The sequence below is a fragment of the Poromitra crassiceps genome, assembly GCF_964638095.1.
Source record: "Poromitra crassiceps genome assembly, chromosome: 3".
Taxonomy (NCBI): domain Eukaryota; kingdom Metazoa; phylum Chordata; class Actinopteri; order Beryciformes; family Melamphaidae; genus Poromitra; species Poromitra crassiceps.
Window position 1 is genome coordinate 42,914,625 of NC_139625.1, and position 16,642 is coordinate 42,931,266.

The following is a 16,642-nucleotide window of genomic DNA, read 5'->3' on the forward strand; positions in this document are numbered from 1 at the left end:
GTAATTTATGTTGATTGTAACCTGGCTTGTAATTGCTGCCTTCTTGGCCAGATCACATTCGCAAAAGAGATCTTGTATCTCAAATGTCTTATCTGGTTAAATAAAGGTAAAAAAAAAAAAAAACTATGGGCAGTGAATACGCCACTGTCTGTGGCGTGTCTTACTGCTTTATTGCTTGTTGCCTCTTGTTTTTATGCCTCCGCCGGCGATAGCCAGGCCAGAGGCATTATGGATCCGGGTTGTCCGTCCGTACGTACGTCCGTCCGTACGGCCGTCCGTCCGTACGGCCGTCCGTCCGTCCGTACGATGTTTGTTAACGCGATATCTGAGGAACGCCTGGACGGAATTTCATCAAATTTGCCTCAAACATCGACTTAGACTCAAGGATGATCTGATTAGATTTTGGTGGTCAAAGGTCAAAGGTCAAGGTCACTGTGACCTCTCGAACGCCATTTTCAAGCTTGTTAACGCGATATCTGAGGAACGCCTGGACGGAATTTCATCAAATTTGCCTCAAACATCGACTTAGACTCAAGGATGATCTGATTAGATTTTGGTGGTCAAAGGTCAAAGGTCAAGGTCACTGTGACCTCTCGAACGCCATTTTCAAGCTTGTTAACGCGATATCTGAGGAACGCCTGGACGGAATTTCATCAAATTTGCCTCAAACATCGACTTAGACTCAAGGATGATCTGATTAGATTTTGGTGGTCAAAGGTCAAAGGTCAAGGTCACTTTGACCTCTCGAACGCCATTTTCAAGCTTGTTAACGCGATATCTGAGGAACGCCTGGACGGAATTTCATCAAATTTGCCTCAAACATCGACTTAGACTCAAGGATGATCTGATTAGATTTTGGTGGTCAAAGATCGAAGGTCAAGGTCACTGTGACCTCTCGAACGCCATTTTCAAGCTTGTTAACGCGATATCTGAGGAACGCCTGGACGGAATTTCATCAAATTTGCCTCAAACATCGACTTAGACTCAAGGATGATCTGATTAGATTTTGGTGGTCAAAGGTCAAAGGTCAAGGTCACTGTGACCTCTCGAACGCCATTTTCAAGCTTGTTAACGCGATATCTAGGGATGGGTACCGAACTCGGTACTTTTACAGGCACCGACCGAAATACGTCGGTACTGCCCCGTACCAGTTCACATATAAACGAACGGTACCAAATTTCGGTACTTGAACGCAACTGAGTAATAGAAAGAGAGTGGGTAAAATAGAAATTCCGACGGAACCTTAAGGCAACACGGGAGAGCGCGTTACGTCAATACGTCACTCTACCTGAAGATCCTGAAAGCAAAACAGGGCCAGCCGAAAGCTGTGGCTACACTTTACCAAGATAGACTCAGACAACACTGGTTGCAACATTTGTGATGTGAATTGCAAAGCTGACTAGGGAAACACCTCAAACTTGAGGAAGCATGGTCAAACACAAGATGTATTTAGCTAAATGCTGAAGACTGTAACGTGTTAGATAACCTGAGTGAATGAAGCAGACACCGCACGGCAGCTAACGTTAGCCACCTCCTCAGCTCGTCAGCTGTAACGTTAGCTGAAGTCTTGCAGGAGGATGATGACGGAACTTGAGAGAGGCATCGACTTCTACAACATCAGGTAACGTTATTTAATTTGCTAGCGTTAGCTGGATAAGTTGTTTCACTGCCGTTGTGGTTGTTAGATAACAGGGCTTTTCACTGTCTTCTTGGCTGAGTTAGCTTTATAGCTTAGCGTTGTTAACGTTCTATAATAATTATCATCAGCTCGTATCACCGACCGTGAGACGTGTTATTTAACGTTGCACTCTTGCTTTCATTGCTAGGTAACCATGTGCCAGTGACAGCCGCACAGGAGGACACGATTCACCCTCTTCTCAGCGGTGGATATGGTTCAGGTAAATTATTATTTTGCATAATGACGAGTGATAATGGGTGTGTTATTCATAGTGTAGCCTAAGCTAACAATCAATTGTCATTTCTATTAAGATGTGCATAGCACTGACACTTCTTTCTATTGATAACACAAATAATGCTTGATGAATCACGATGCCTTTTTTTATTTTCAGATACCACTCAATAAACAGAAGAAACTTTCAGCACTTGGGGAGCTCTTTGAAGATGAAGACCAGGCCCTGCTGGAAGCTGTGTTGGACATCAAGTACTATTTCCCCAACCCCACTAAACTAACCTTGCTGCTACAACTCTTGGTTTGGGAGGGGAGAGGTAGGGAGGTATTGTAGGGAGGAGTTTTATTTTGTCTGGTGCTAAATAAATAATGTGCTAAATAAAGAACAATGTTGAAATTGAGAAGTTTGGACTTTTTTTTTTTTTTACAACTGTAATTTTTTTGTTAATAGAGTGTGTAAAGTACCGAAAATGGTACCGTTTTGGGTACCGTACCGAATTCCAGGTACCGGTACCGTACCGGTATCGGTTCAAATGTGAACGGTACCCATCCCTAGCGATATCTCAGGAATGCCTTGACGGAATTTAATCAAACTTGTCTCAAACATCGACTTGGAGTCAAGGATGAACTGATTAGATTTTGGTGGTCAAAGGTCAAGGTGAGCTCTCCAACGCCATTTTCAAGCTTGTTAACGCGATATCTCAGGAATGCCTTGACGTAATTTAATCAAACTTGTCTCAAACATCGACTTGGACTCAAGGATGAACTGATTACATTTTGGTGGTCAAAGTTCAAGGTCACTGTGACCTCTCACACACCCAATTTCCAAGCTCTGTAACGCAACATCACAGGAGCGCCTTGACGGAATCTCTTCCAATTTGCCTCAAATGGCGATTTGGACTCCAGAATGAACTAATGGCGGAGGCATAAGTCCGCGTTGCGGTCGTTCTAGTTTATTTATATATCTTTTATTTTTTGCACTATGTTGTAACGGAGCCTACAGCACAATAATTTCACACGTGATACTTGTACTACGGAGTGACAATAAAAATCTTGAATCTTGAAATCTTGGATCTTGAATCTAAACGGGGGTACGGTGGTGCAGTGGTAAGCGCTGTCGCCTCACAGCTCGAAGGTCCGGGGTTCGATTCCCACCTGGGACGCTGTGGGCTGGAGTTGTGACCCCCCCATATCTTCAGTGCCTACTGCCCAGGTGGGCTATCTCGTCGAAAGGGCCTTTCTGTGTGGAGTTTGCATGTTCTCCCCGTACCCCCCAGGGGGTTCCTCCGTACATAACCCCCCACTAAAAACATGCAGAAGATCGTCATCCGACCAGTGACGACAACATCTGAAGTTGGTCCAATGATCGTCCAATGAAGGTCCCCGGGCGCTGGAAAGAAATAGCGACCACTGCTCCTGGCCTGCCCCCTGGAGGAAAGGACAAGCCTGGATGGGTCAAATGCAGAGGACATATTTCACCGGCCACCGTCAGCATGAGTGTGTGTTGTGGCCGCATGCATGTGTTGTAGTGTGTTGTGTGACAAAAAAGACGGGCTGCCGTCTGAAATCGTGTTTTTTTTTTTTTTTTTTTTTACCCAAATGTAAAATATATATTATACTGATCAAACCTGGTCCAAAAGCGAATAAATAAAAATCATGCAATGCTGGGATCAAGGGAATAAAACTGCTTAAAAAGAATGTCCCACTCTGACACACACACACACACACACACACACACACACACACACACACACACACACACACACACACACACACACACACACACACACACACACACACACACTATATCCTACTGTACATGCAAGTCTGAGGTCTCTCTCTGTGCGCACTGCGTCTTTACGCATTGGTGAGGGCGTAAACAGGCTATTGGAAAGACTACGGGCCCTATTCTCCCACAGGCCTTCGGCGCAAAAACTGGCCTTACACGCAAAAAAACGTGCCTTGCGCCTGCCTCGGGAAGATATCAACATGGCTTTAGGCCGCCAAATGCGCTTTAGGCGAAATGGGCGTGGCGCACTCCCTGAATGGGCGAGAATGGGCATTTCGGCCTTAAATACCGGCCTAATGATATCTTCCGACCTGGCGTTAATTTAGCGCTTTGCGCTTTTGAAAACCAGGCCTATTCAGTGCGCCAGTTGCGCGGAGCGCTCCTCTGGCTCTCCTCTGTCACCCTTCTCTGTGTCACTCTCTCTCTCTTGCTCATCAGTCTGACAGGCACAATACGACTCTCTCTCTCTGACTCCCTCGCTCAGACAGACACAACACACGTCCCATAGAAAAAAGAAGTTGTAAGTTCACTGCCTGGCATGTGAAATCATCAATCAATCAGCATGCATTGGGCTAATCCATTTCGCTACTAAATAGCAACCAAATGAGCCAAAATAGATATAAAGGTAGATCTAAATAATGTGTAATGGGTAACACAACCTGCAATTGTAGAACATTTCAATATTGGACCAAATAAAACATCGAAATGAAAACACCACCCTATGTGAAACATAGGGTGGTTCTCTATGCATGTGAAATGTCATATTGGGGCTTGTAGATTTAACGTGATTTAGATGAGTGACAGTGTAACGCGGTTCTACTGTCATGTCCTACTGTGATGTCCGCTCCAATAAATTGGCTCTACTTCACATTTTAGTTTTACAATAAAAACACATTTATGCAATGACTTTACATAATGTAGGCTATATTTATGTGCATCATCCTACCTGTGCAGCAGGGGAGAAGAAAACGATATCATTCTGGACAAACTTTCACCAATCTAATTAATCTCATCATGATAGGCTATATTTTTCTAGCTGATGCATTTAGAACATTCTTTTCACTTTGATCTTGCTATAGTGTAGGTATTTACATGCTTGCAGTAATTAAACTGCAGTTAGATTGGTTTGAGAATAATATGGAATAATAGCCTATATATGGAGACAGACAGGGGGGATAAGGGGGGGGGGGAGATCAGAGCCCTCGGCTTTTCTGAAGCCGGACTGGATTGCTCCGTGGAATTGGAGCTGAAAAGTGAAGCATGTGATTCGTTTACTGCAGTTCCCCTATGAGCAGATAGTGCATAATTTTACGCTTAAAAGGCGTGGTTATAATGATTAAGGCCACCTGTTGCGCCGACACCAAGATATCAAGTGCGCTGGTCCACACCCACTAATCTAGGCTGCGCCTGGCACTAAACGCAGTTTATACGCCGATGCAACGATAGAGCCCTACATGCCCAAGATCTATGATGAGTTGTCTTCCACAGCCAGCTTAGGTCACTGTATCGTTACACATAATAACGTTACACTACTCCTCCTCAGCTATGAAAATTACATTAGGGATTTAGGCTACATAAACAAATGGCTGTCACTGTCAGTAACACAACCACAGTTTTAAAGTCGAACTGAACCTGTTCGTCACGTGCATAATGAGTCCGTTTCAGACTGAAAACAGTTTGTCTAAGATGACAGGTTGAGAGGCGGGTCATAGTATCATGTCGATGATTTTATTTGACAATTCTGGGGACTGGATTGGGCTTTGGCCAATCCTGGCGTGTTCTGCCTCCAAATCGAGTGGGATTCAGTGTGTTGTGGCGCTCCCCTCGGGAAGCGCCTTTTGACGGGAGGAGTGGAGCTCAGCGAGCCGCAGCCAGCCAGCTGCCTTCGTGTTGCTGAGCGGAGAGTGCAGCACGTCGGCCTGGAATCTCCGAAGTGCGACCCCTGACAACCAAGCTCTCGGATGCGCGCGCCATTATCGCTGCTGTAAATACGATATCCCTGGAATGCGCGTTTTAACGAGCCAGTTACATTTCTTTGCATTCTTGGAGATTATAGTTTTTGTTTTTTGTTCATGTTTCTAACAATTGGCCAAGTTAGTAGTTAGTTTATGGGATAGGAATTCTGCCAGATGACAGGCACTAGGCGCCATTTTCTACTTCATTTGGAAGAGAAAATTATACAGAAATGAAGATTTGATTGACAGCTGCATGTCGTGTGATATGATTGGTTGAAATGGGGTAGAAATTTGATAGTACTAGGTGACGTCAGCAAACTGTACATTACTGTTATCAATGAAATCTTGAAAAATGAACTTTTGATGTGAAAACGTGTGAAAAACTAAAGAAATTAGATTGTTGTGATTTTGTTTGCATACATTATTAAATAGGTGCACTGCATACCCAGGTATTTGAACTAAAAGAAAAGAAAAGTCATTTTTGGGTTCAGCTCGACTTTAACAATTAGCTCAATACACAGAAAGACCAGGTGAAGACTCTGAAATTAAAAGCACAACGAACTCAAGACAGACTGAGGCGGGTTTGGGGAAACAAGCAGTGACGTTAATGTAACTCCCGAGGGTCTGGTGTGGCAAGCGAAGTGAAGCACAACAAAACCCGTGTGCGGGTCCAAAACTCCCCCTGCACACCGACATCAGCTGCCCCAGGGACACCACCAGCAATAAAATAAAATAAAATAATAACTTATCAATGACGTTCACAGTGGTTCACTTGAAGACAAAACCCATTCTCCAAAAAGCAAGAAACAAGCCCCCCAGCACAGCACCGCACAGCAGTAACTGTAATATAGAGCCTCTTGTGCTCAACTGCATGTAAACTAAGGGTAAAGTTCCCAGTTGCTAGACTGGAAATGGCGAAAATATAGCTTTTTGCAGCTTGATAGCTCAAATTTTCAAGCATTAAATCCTTTGATTGAACAGGCATCTTGAAAACTCCGCCACACTTCCTACTCATGACATTCATCATTAACTCCTCCGTCCTTCTCGTTCGTCTCGTCTCCTGGTTGGCTTGGATTCGCGAATCCCTGGAAATATCCCACTCACAACTCAACTAATTGTGATTGGCTAACCCCACAACTCAATGAAATTCTGATTGGTTAAGACACCTGTCATCCAAATCGTCATCCCTATGCAATGACCATTTACTGGTATTCGCAAAGGGTTGCTGACTTGCTGTCAATCAAATACCATTCCCCTGTGGAGGCTGATCCAAATATTTTAACCCCATGTTTGCTGGAACAAAGTGAGTCCAAGTTCATAGCAATCTCTAGGGACATTATTACTGTTATTTAATGAATAAAAACGAACAAATAACAAATACAAATAATTTATTAGGGGGAAAAAAATCTTTTTTCAATTTCTTCTTGGGCCTTCACTGAATACCTAGAAGGCCCAGACGGTTCCCCTCTGCTAGTTTCACCGGCAGGATGTCCCTATTTTCACCAGCAGGACATACATGCACGTGGGAGGATCATGCTATTCCCCCCAGTTCCCCCCCTCCCAACCAGGACACATACCATTAATCTGGCTTCCCACCCGCAGACACGGGCAATTGGGCCTGTATGGACACCCGACCAAGCCCGAGGTAATACAGGGGCTCGAACCTGCAACCCTCGTGTTGGAAGGCAGGGAATCTACTGCTGCACTACCCGGATGCCTGAAATGGAAAGATATTGAATATTGTAACAAAATATCGGCTATCAGCTGCAACTGGAATGCAAAAATATTTGTATCAGTCATGAAAAACTGGCTCTGAACCATACAGTATACAACTTACTGCTGTATTGTTTTTGATCTAGGAAGCTGATGCTTATTCTGATAAGACTATCAGCTACAGTAAATACCTAAAATTAGAATAGATTAGGATTTCCAAATGATGGTAACAAAATCTGGCTCCTACCAAAGGAGCTGATAGAGTCTAACTTATTTTTTTGCTTGGTGTAGATTTTCCCCACCCTGGTGGCGAAGCTAATTGCATGCAGAATACATCCATAGATATGCATAATTAATATCTATGTGGTTATGAAAGAGAAAAAAAACCCACCGCAGCGCAGATGTTTCTACAGCATGGCATTACCCAGAGTGCCTGTCTGTATATTCACTCCACTGTAGACACTGGGCGGTTTGTTCGTTTAATGAAATCATGGTTTTCTCTCATATTGCCATAAATTTCATCGTTAAGAATTGAGCGATGCGGATGACCCCATCAGCGTGGCTGCGCACTGTTTTAGGACTGCGTTAGTGCAACTTCACCAGGGTGTCTAATGGGAAATCGACTTCACTTTATTGTAGTGACATCTGGGTTAGGTAGCAATGGAATACTTGTAACTGCACAGCGCAATATAAATGTGAAAAATGCCTAGAAAACTGTTATCTGATTAGGCATACTTGTGAAAATGTAGACTGCTTCTGGGAATACTTTTAAGTGAAAGAGAGAAACGAAGAAGAAAATGTGACTCAGAATGTTACTTTGTAATTTTCCTAAATTTTTTCTGTATCTAAATATTTATACGTCACTTATGAGTTATCTGAAAGTAATCAGAATAAATACTGAGTTTGGGTAATCCATTGGATTAGGGTTAACTGTTGATTACAGTTTTGATGAGGTAACTGCATGAAATATGTTTGGCAGTCATTGTTAATTAGCAAACACAGTTTAGACCAAATATGAATTGGCCAAAATGCCTCCATTCCATGCCAATAAGTAAATAAGTAAAGTTTAAACTATAAGTAAACAAACCTCGACTGACATGAGGCCAGACTGCCTGTGTTTTTGCTGTGCTGTAGTGTCACGTGTAGTTTTGTTTGACAGGTTTGGCAGTCAGCCAGTCGGTTGGCTAATGCGCAGATTTGGTTTAGGACTGGCTGGTATAAGCAAACCAGGGTTCCTGCAGGTGTTTCTGTTCTCTATGCAGCGGTTGTCAAACTTTTTCACATCAAGTACCCTTAAACTGACACAAATTAGACCACGGACCTCCATTTTGATAAGATTTGATCCCAATCTGATATGATCTTTGCTTTTTTATGTTTCATTACAGAAAGTGCCATACATTATGTCATTGTATTACACATGGATGGAATTATAGTGAAAATAAATGATTCCCCTTTTTGCTGGGGACCCCCTCAAGGAGCCCTGGCGGTCCACGTTATCCCACTTTGAGAACCACTGCTCTATTGCAGCCCACAGACTCTGACCAGGCCCCATTTATGTAGACTCTACAGTGTAGAGCATAATATAAGAAGAATGGTGCCAGTTGGAGACCACATTGCATTAATATGTGGGAGGGGTATATAGGATTTTCGGGGGGTGGGGGGGGGACTCGTTTTTGTAAACTGCAGGGGGCACTGTTCTTAAAATGGAACTGTACATGTGTGGTGTCAGTCAGCCCCAGTAGAACGTCCAGCAACAGGTGCATATTTCTGCCATGGGGGGGCTGTAAAAAAAAGAAACATTTAGTTTTTTAGGGTACTTTCTTTTTTTTAATAATATTTTTATTTGGTTTTTCTGATTTTAACAAACAAAAACAAGAGCATGGCAGCTCAGACACAACATTGATCTGGACAGTGACAGAAGGTGAACGAATAAACAAAAATAAGGGAGAAGAAAAATAAGGTCAATCTCCAGAGACATGTTGTGCTGCATGATTATTTGGTGCAAATTTCTCTTCTCTTAAATTTTTTCCTTTTCTGTTCCTATATACCAGAACAAACAAACTCCGACAGAAACAAAACAAAAACAAAACAAAAAAACAGACAACAAAAACACACGCGTACACACACACTCCAATCCTACAACATGGTGAAATGAATAGGATCCTGCATAGGGGGATCCAAGGGAGGTCAGTCAGGCGAATTACCCGCCGTCCCTGACCACATCGAGGTAGGCCAGAAACGGGTCCCAAACAACAATTTTTTTTCCAAGTGAGTTGGTCCTCAGGAACCTGAGTCTCTCCTCCGTATAACAGAAATCATATCCGCCAGCCGAAAGGAGGGTGGAGAGGGGGACTTCCATTCCTGCAAAATTAGTTTCTTGGCAGCAATTGTCCCCTGTGCCAGAGCTTGTTGCACAGCTGTGGGGAAGTCCAAAGAGGACTCCGAGCAGCCGAGGATGGCGAGCTCTGCCTCCGGCTGAAGGGCTATCCTGTAGGCATTGGAATACCAGTTAAATACCTTGGTCCAGAATCCAGTCAGTAAAGGACAAAACCAGAAAGCATGAGACAAAGTGCCCTCGGATACATGACACCTGTTACACAGTGGTGAGACAGATGGATAAATCCTGTGCAACTTATGGTTAGAATAGTGGAGACGGTGAGTGACTTTGAATTGGATCAGTTGGTGTCTACTATTAACTGAACAGAGTTGTATCACAGACAGACTCCTATCCCATATAATGTCAGACAGGTCAATGCCAAGTTCGCCCTGCCACGCTTCTCGAATCCCCTCAGTCGAGGCTGTAGTGCAATTATCAAACAGGCATACAAATCTAGAAATTAGATGTTTGGAGTGAGGAGGGCTCAGCAATACATCAAAGAAAGCATGTTCATTTGGGAGCACTTCAAAGGTGCGAATCCTGGATCTAACATAAAAGTTGCAGAAATCTGAGCCAGTTCGTGCCAGGCAGTTCAAACTTCCTCTTCAGTAGATCAAAGGATGCAAAATGGCCGTCTATGTATACTGCCCTGCAAAGCTAAAAGGGGGTAACTCGCCAGAGTGTAGAACTGAGAAAAATGACTTTAAAGTTTTGTTGTTGTCCAGCCAAATGTATTGTAGGAAGTGATAGATTTCTCTCCCCAATCTATGGTATTTTGATCAAACATTTCTCCATAGGCCCAGTTTGGACTCAACAGGAGGCGGATACTCCAGCATGGCGGCCCTGCATGCTGATATGAAAAATATGCAATTACAGAGATGATCTTGTCATTTGTTAATTCAAATATATCTTTAATTATGTTTAAATGTTCTGTTCTAGGTCATCGGAGGAGCGGCTGAGTTTGTGTAATGATGAACTTTCTTCATTTCTATTAGGAGACGTGCTGACCATGGGAATTAACCAGTAGAAGGTTCTGTCGAGTTGAACAATGTTTTGTGTGTGACAAGCTGTTGTTTTAAGCCTTGTTTAAGGAAGGTCTGGAGAACATTACACAGGGTCTCGGATGGCCGGGTGGATAAGCTGCACAAGGACGGTCATTTAGGATATGGTCGGGGCAGAGGTCACGGAGATCGGCTGACAAAAGGACATTCTTTTAATGTCTCTGCTCAGTCACTTAGTCACTTTGGGATAGGGACTGGAAAACAACACAGAGTTTATGGCTTTCTCTAAGACAAATGGCTGCAGAGCATCAACAGAGGAGGTGGGAGACACATTCCACAAAGCCCCCACAGGATGAGGGGTTTCTGTGAGAAGCATCACAGTGTTGTATGTATATTGATGCATATTGTGCATATATATCTTACTGATTGACTGACTGGTTTGGATATCTGATATGGAATAAAGTTTAGACTATACATTCGATGTGCTGACTTTTCCCGCCGAGGAGACAGGATCAGACGCAGCACAGAGCAGAGGAGAGGAACCATGATTTGAATCTCAGACGGCCCGGCTGGGAATGTTGGATGATCAGCAGAATATATATTGGTTATCTTATGAGAATAGAGTGTGTTTAGATCAGTCTGATGTTGTATTTCTGTGTTTTGAATAACTTCAAACTTGCATTACTTGCTACACAATAAGGGAGCTATATAATATCTAGATAAATAATAGCCTATTGTTATTATTGCAACCGATTGGAAAATAAAGGTATAGTCAAATTAGTTGATAAGTGGTAATTGATAAGAGTTTCTCATCCGGTTTAAACAGGGTGAGTTTTTCTCTGTTTTGATTGAAGAATACGCTCTTATTCTGGTTACATCCTTAGGGTGGTTACAGACCGAGAGACAGTAAGTCTGAACTGTATGATTGTTTTTCCAGTTTAGACTGGGATTAGCCCAAATATAGCTGAATTCGATCCTATCCAGAATATAGTTTAGTTTATCAAGTCTAACAATAACCTTACATAATGTTCTAAACTAGGACTTTAATAGGTAAATAGCTAAATTAGCTGACCCAAATTATAAGAATCAAAATAGGAATTTAAAGTAAATATATTGACAGTTGCTTTGGTAGATAGGAAATAAAATGGATGACCAGTATTCAAGGAGAGGGTTAGAGCTGTCACCTCCAGTGGGAGAGCTAGGTCACATGATGTGGACAGAGAGGGGGAGAAAAACATGCCTGTCAAGTAGGTGACCACCAATGACCAGCCCAGCAGTGAAGGATGACACTAGATGGAGGAGGAACCATACCGGAAGACAGACGCCCCCAAGGGAATGTAGTTTAAAAGCACAGGCAAAAGAGAAGGGAGGGGTCGGTTTTCAGGGGTCTTCTTTTGACCTGCTTCATATCAGCTGTGAGGGAAAGACCACTGCAAATCCACCTCTGAGATCTCTGAATGGGGTAATATAATACTTGATCTGCTTTGTACATAAATATGCAAAATTCTCTATATAAAATAATGTTCTAAATATCAGAATTGCTTGTTGTATTGATTTTTCATATATCTGGAAATAATTGGACACACTGGAAAGGTATTAACATATGTCACACCTTCTGATTGGAGTGGGCAGTTTTTATCTAGGATGAACGAGGCACAGACAAAACCTTTCCATCAAATGGCGACCCCGACGCGATGAAAATCCAGAGAAAAAAGTAAGCATTCTGATCAAGCATTTCAGGAAAACAGTGGTTTAACATCCCGGGAAAATATCAATATAGGGTTTACGGATTACCTTTTTCATAAAAATATCTGCATTGGCTATTCTAAATTATTGTTACACTAACTGGATTCCACAAATGCTGTAATTTATCAATCAAATTTAGGAACCGGTACAAAGCTGGTCAGACACGTGTTTTGATATTTTGGAAAGACCTGTGGGCGAGATTGTACGTCAAAAACATCTGCCCAAGGCCGCTAGCATATGTGAGGGGATAACAGTAATTTTCTCAAGACCATAATAGCGTAGCGAGCATATGTGAGGGGATAACAGTAACTTTCTCAAGACCATACAGCTGACCGAGTGCGTGTGAGGGATAACAGTACTTTTCCAAGATCATAGCAGAAAATATGTTATTTATACAGAACCGGCGTGTTCTGGGGAAATCCGCTTTGTACAGAGAGCATTAATGCTCAGGTTTTTGTGTTTTACTGTAATATAGCTCTGAAGGTTTTGCTATATTATGAATTGTGAAAAATCAGCTATAGAAAAGATCATAAAAGATTATTTAAAATGGGGAAGAAATAACACAGAATTGTCTAATAATAGTAATATCAATATCCATATTTTGAGTTGAATTTTAGATTCTTCCAATTTATGTTGCTATGTAAATTAGACACAAAGGTTTATGCTATAAATTCAAACAACAAGGTGAATTTAATGCAAGATTAGGTCACTTTGGGGTAGTATTCCTTTGTATTTTTGTGTTATACTGCTTTATGATCCATAACTTTGCTGTAAGTTTGAGAAGAAGAGAATGAATGTAAATGATTTTTAAATTCACTGTGCAGGGACGCCTGTCACAGTGGAACGGTAATATGTAAGAGTATAGTATATAAATAGAATCAACAGTATTTTGACGCTTATGAAAAAACTGTTTGTGGAAAAATACACCACAAGTTGATGCGCGCAGCTTCTAACCAAGGGTCCGGGTGCAGCCAAATGGCCGCGGGTGTGATGATGCTGGCACTTTTTGCTGTCTGAGTGGGCTCTGGAATGTGATAGGAGAAGCCTGTGAGTCTGTCTGGCGGAGTTGGGCTGCAGAGCGGAGAATTGTAGATAGCCTATGAGTTATTTTGCCATCAAATTGGCGTAAGGTCGCGCGACAGTTCAAAATAATAGCGTATGCTTTTAACGTTAGATTTATTTAGAAATATAAATGGATCTTTTAAGAGAGTGGTGGATTCGTTAGAGGGTAAAGATATGGAATGGGATTAATGGCCTATGGCCTATGGATTATGCGAATAGATATAATAGGCGTCACATAGATAATATGTCCTCCCAACTAGTAGACATGATGTATGCGTGAGACGGGGTAGATTATATAAGCATGACCGGCTCTTTACGCATTCAAATAAATATAGCTCAGTTGGTAGAGCGGCCGTGCGGTTCCATCCCCGTGTGAGGAGCCAAGAATTTGCAGTAGCCTAATGGAACAATGTCTGTATGTAGTAAACGATTGACTGTTAAATCAAAACAGACATCGACAACCTTTATTTAGTTTTTGTCTGTTTGTCAGTCTGTCTGTCTGTCTGTTTGGTTGTCTTTTATCTGTTGGTCGCAAGCAAAGCAAACTTCGCATCTCGATGGGCAGTGTGTGCCCTCAGTCTGGATTTGAGTGTGTGTGTGTTTGCTCATGTGTGGCGCTTCCATGTAGACAGATGATCAGGATCGCATCACACTTTTCGCATTTCTCTGAGTTTTGCCTCTCCTCCGTCCGTCTATGTGTTAACTCTGTAAAGCAGTAGCAGGCAGAATCGATTCACTTGTAGATTGGCTGAGCAGCATCACGTGTGGTGAGATACAGTGTATGCATTGGTCTGTGAGCTTCCTGACAGATAAACCTGTAGTACCGTAAAGGCTAGAAAAGCCTGTGCCGGTTAGAATGAAGACGCTCCGTGAAAATGTAACTATTTAATGATTTGTTGGTTATAGGGCTCGGTCCGGATGGAACGGCGTCTAGGTCTGGATGTGGACCGCTTGGAAAAACGCTGTGTTTGTTGTTCTTGGGAGGGGGGTTTGAGGCGCTGTGTTGCTTGAGGTGAATGTGTGTGTCTGTATGCCTGTGCTGATAGGAGAATGGAGTAATGTGTGTGTGTGTGCGCGAAAAGGGGAGAGCATGTATGTACCGTATGTATGTTTGTGATTGAGTGTGTCTCGCGTTACTTTGGTAATGTACAGTTTGATCCAAGGGTGGGGCTGCACGAGTGGGGTAGGCTCCTTGAGCAAGGCATTACATCAGGGCAGCGTTGCTGTAAGTGGCTGATTATGTAGGCTATAAGTTCCATGTTTGAGTTGATTTGAGTGTGATAATTTGAGATAGATAGGATTTTATGTTACTGCATGAGTGATGGGTAGATGCCGGTAGTGAAATTTGATGTTGTGAATGCATTTAGTGGTGAAAGGAGACAGATAGGATTTGAGTGGGTTGGTAGTAGTTGTGTAGGGTTGGCACCATAGAAAAAGAAAATAAAAAGCCATTTTTAGAACTTCCGCAAAAAGGGCACTTCCGCTTTTTGAAAAGGGGAAGTGGTTTCTTTTTGGGTAAAAATCAATTTCTCAGTACTTCTGCAAAGTGCACTTCTCCATTTTTTTTTGCCTTGTGTTTAAAGCCATTTTGAGCAAAAAATGCTTTATTCCACCTCTTCCGCAAAAGGGTACTTCTGTTTTTAAATCACTTTTCTTGTGAAAAAAGTGATTATTTCAAAAGGCCTCCAAAGGCCACTTCCCCTTTTTCCCCCATACCACAGCTCACGACAAATAGCAGCGTTTTTTTTTTATCTCGGGGCAAATACATTTGGCCCATTTGAGCAATCATTATGTAACCCAGCGCTGACCATTTCCACTGTCTACAGTTTTTTGATCTCGGCCAAATACATTTGGCCCATTTTAGGAGCTACTAAACTAGCCTACAGATTCCTCTATCTCACCCCCAACACCAACGACAGATTCCACTGTCTGTTGATGTTTTCTCTGACTCAACCGGCCCCCAGGTTCCCCTTTCCACTCCCTCCCCCACGTGACGTTGTCTATTACCACGGCCGGTGTTCTGTCGATTTCCCAATTTCTATAGACAATTTTTGACCGTCAGGTGGGCGTACCCGGCAACACGTAACACCCCTTGAAAGCTACGAATAGCGGCGAGATCAGGTGGGCGTTCCCGGCAGCACGTAACGCCCCCTTGAAAGCTATGAATAGCTGCTTGCTCACGTATTTCTCTGACTCACCCATAGAGGCCCCACAGTTTTTTCCTCCCATGCCCCACTTATATGTATGTACAATACAATGTACAATGTATCCACCATTCAAATATTCCATAATTGCATATTGTGCATGCAAATATTCCATAATTACATGTTGTGCAGGCTATCTTAGCTAGTATAGCCTACTAATGTATAGCAAAGCATTCTGGGTATTCCCAAGGCTATTCTGTAGATTCCCTACGCGCAACACACACACACACACACACACACACACACACCCACACACACACACACACACACACACACACACACACACACACACACACACACACCCACCCACCCACCCACTCACACACACACAGACAGACATATTTACAGCCAGCCCCCAAACACAGCCACAAACATAGCGCGCGTTAGATTGTGGGCAGGTTTTCTCATTGAAACATTCCAGATCACATCCCAGGTCACAGATTTTTCCCACTCCGGATCCAATTGTGACATCACCATGATGTTTTTTGATAGGCTATAAGCCTATTAAGCTTTGAATTAAATATGATCAATACAGATTGAGGTTTCAATTTCAGGTTTGAATTGAAAACGATTGAATACAGACTATGGTGTATGACTATGCCGGTTGCCCGTCTCTCAACGAGAGCAGAGTTACCCAGCATGCACTAGTGTGTTTCAACACTGTGTTTTTGGAGATTATATGTGCTACGCGATATTAGTTATCTGCAATGTTATGTGATGACTACTAGAGTTTGTACCCGTGTGAACTACATTGCTTTACGTTGTAAAATGTTATATGGCAGTAAAATGCCACTGAATGACCAAATTGATGCATTGATAAAAGTTAGTTTGTTGTTTATGCGTATGCAATAACGGATGCGTTATTATATTTACTGGAATACATACA

General features: G+C 42.6%; 1 protein-coding gene and 1 long non-coding RNA gene across 3 annotated transcripts in view; both read left to right on the plus strand.

Annotated features, from left to right (window-relative positions):
• The window catches only part of kcnh5b (potassium voltage-gated channel, subfamily H (eag-related), member 5b), a gene marked incomplete at both ends in the record, with an annotated part of 453,140 nt that overhangs the window by 18,876 nt on the left and 417,622 nt on the right, over positions 1 to 16,642 (plus strand). The gene's annotated exons all lie outside the window — the stretch shown is intronic.
• On the plus strand, positions 1,303 to 2,203 carry LOC310773676. Its single transcript, XR_014552552.1, has 3 exons — positions 1,303 to 1,621; positions 1,827 to 1,898; positions 2,070 to 2,203. It is a non-coding gene; the product is annotated as an uncharacterized lncRNA (long non-coding RNA).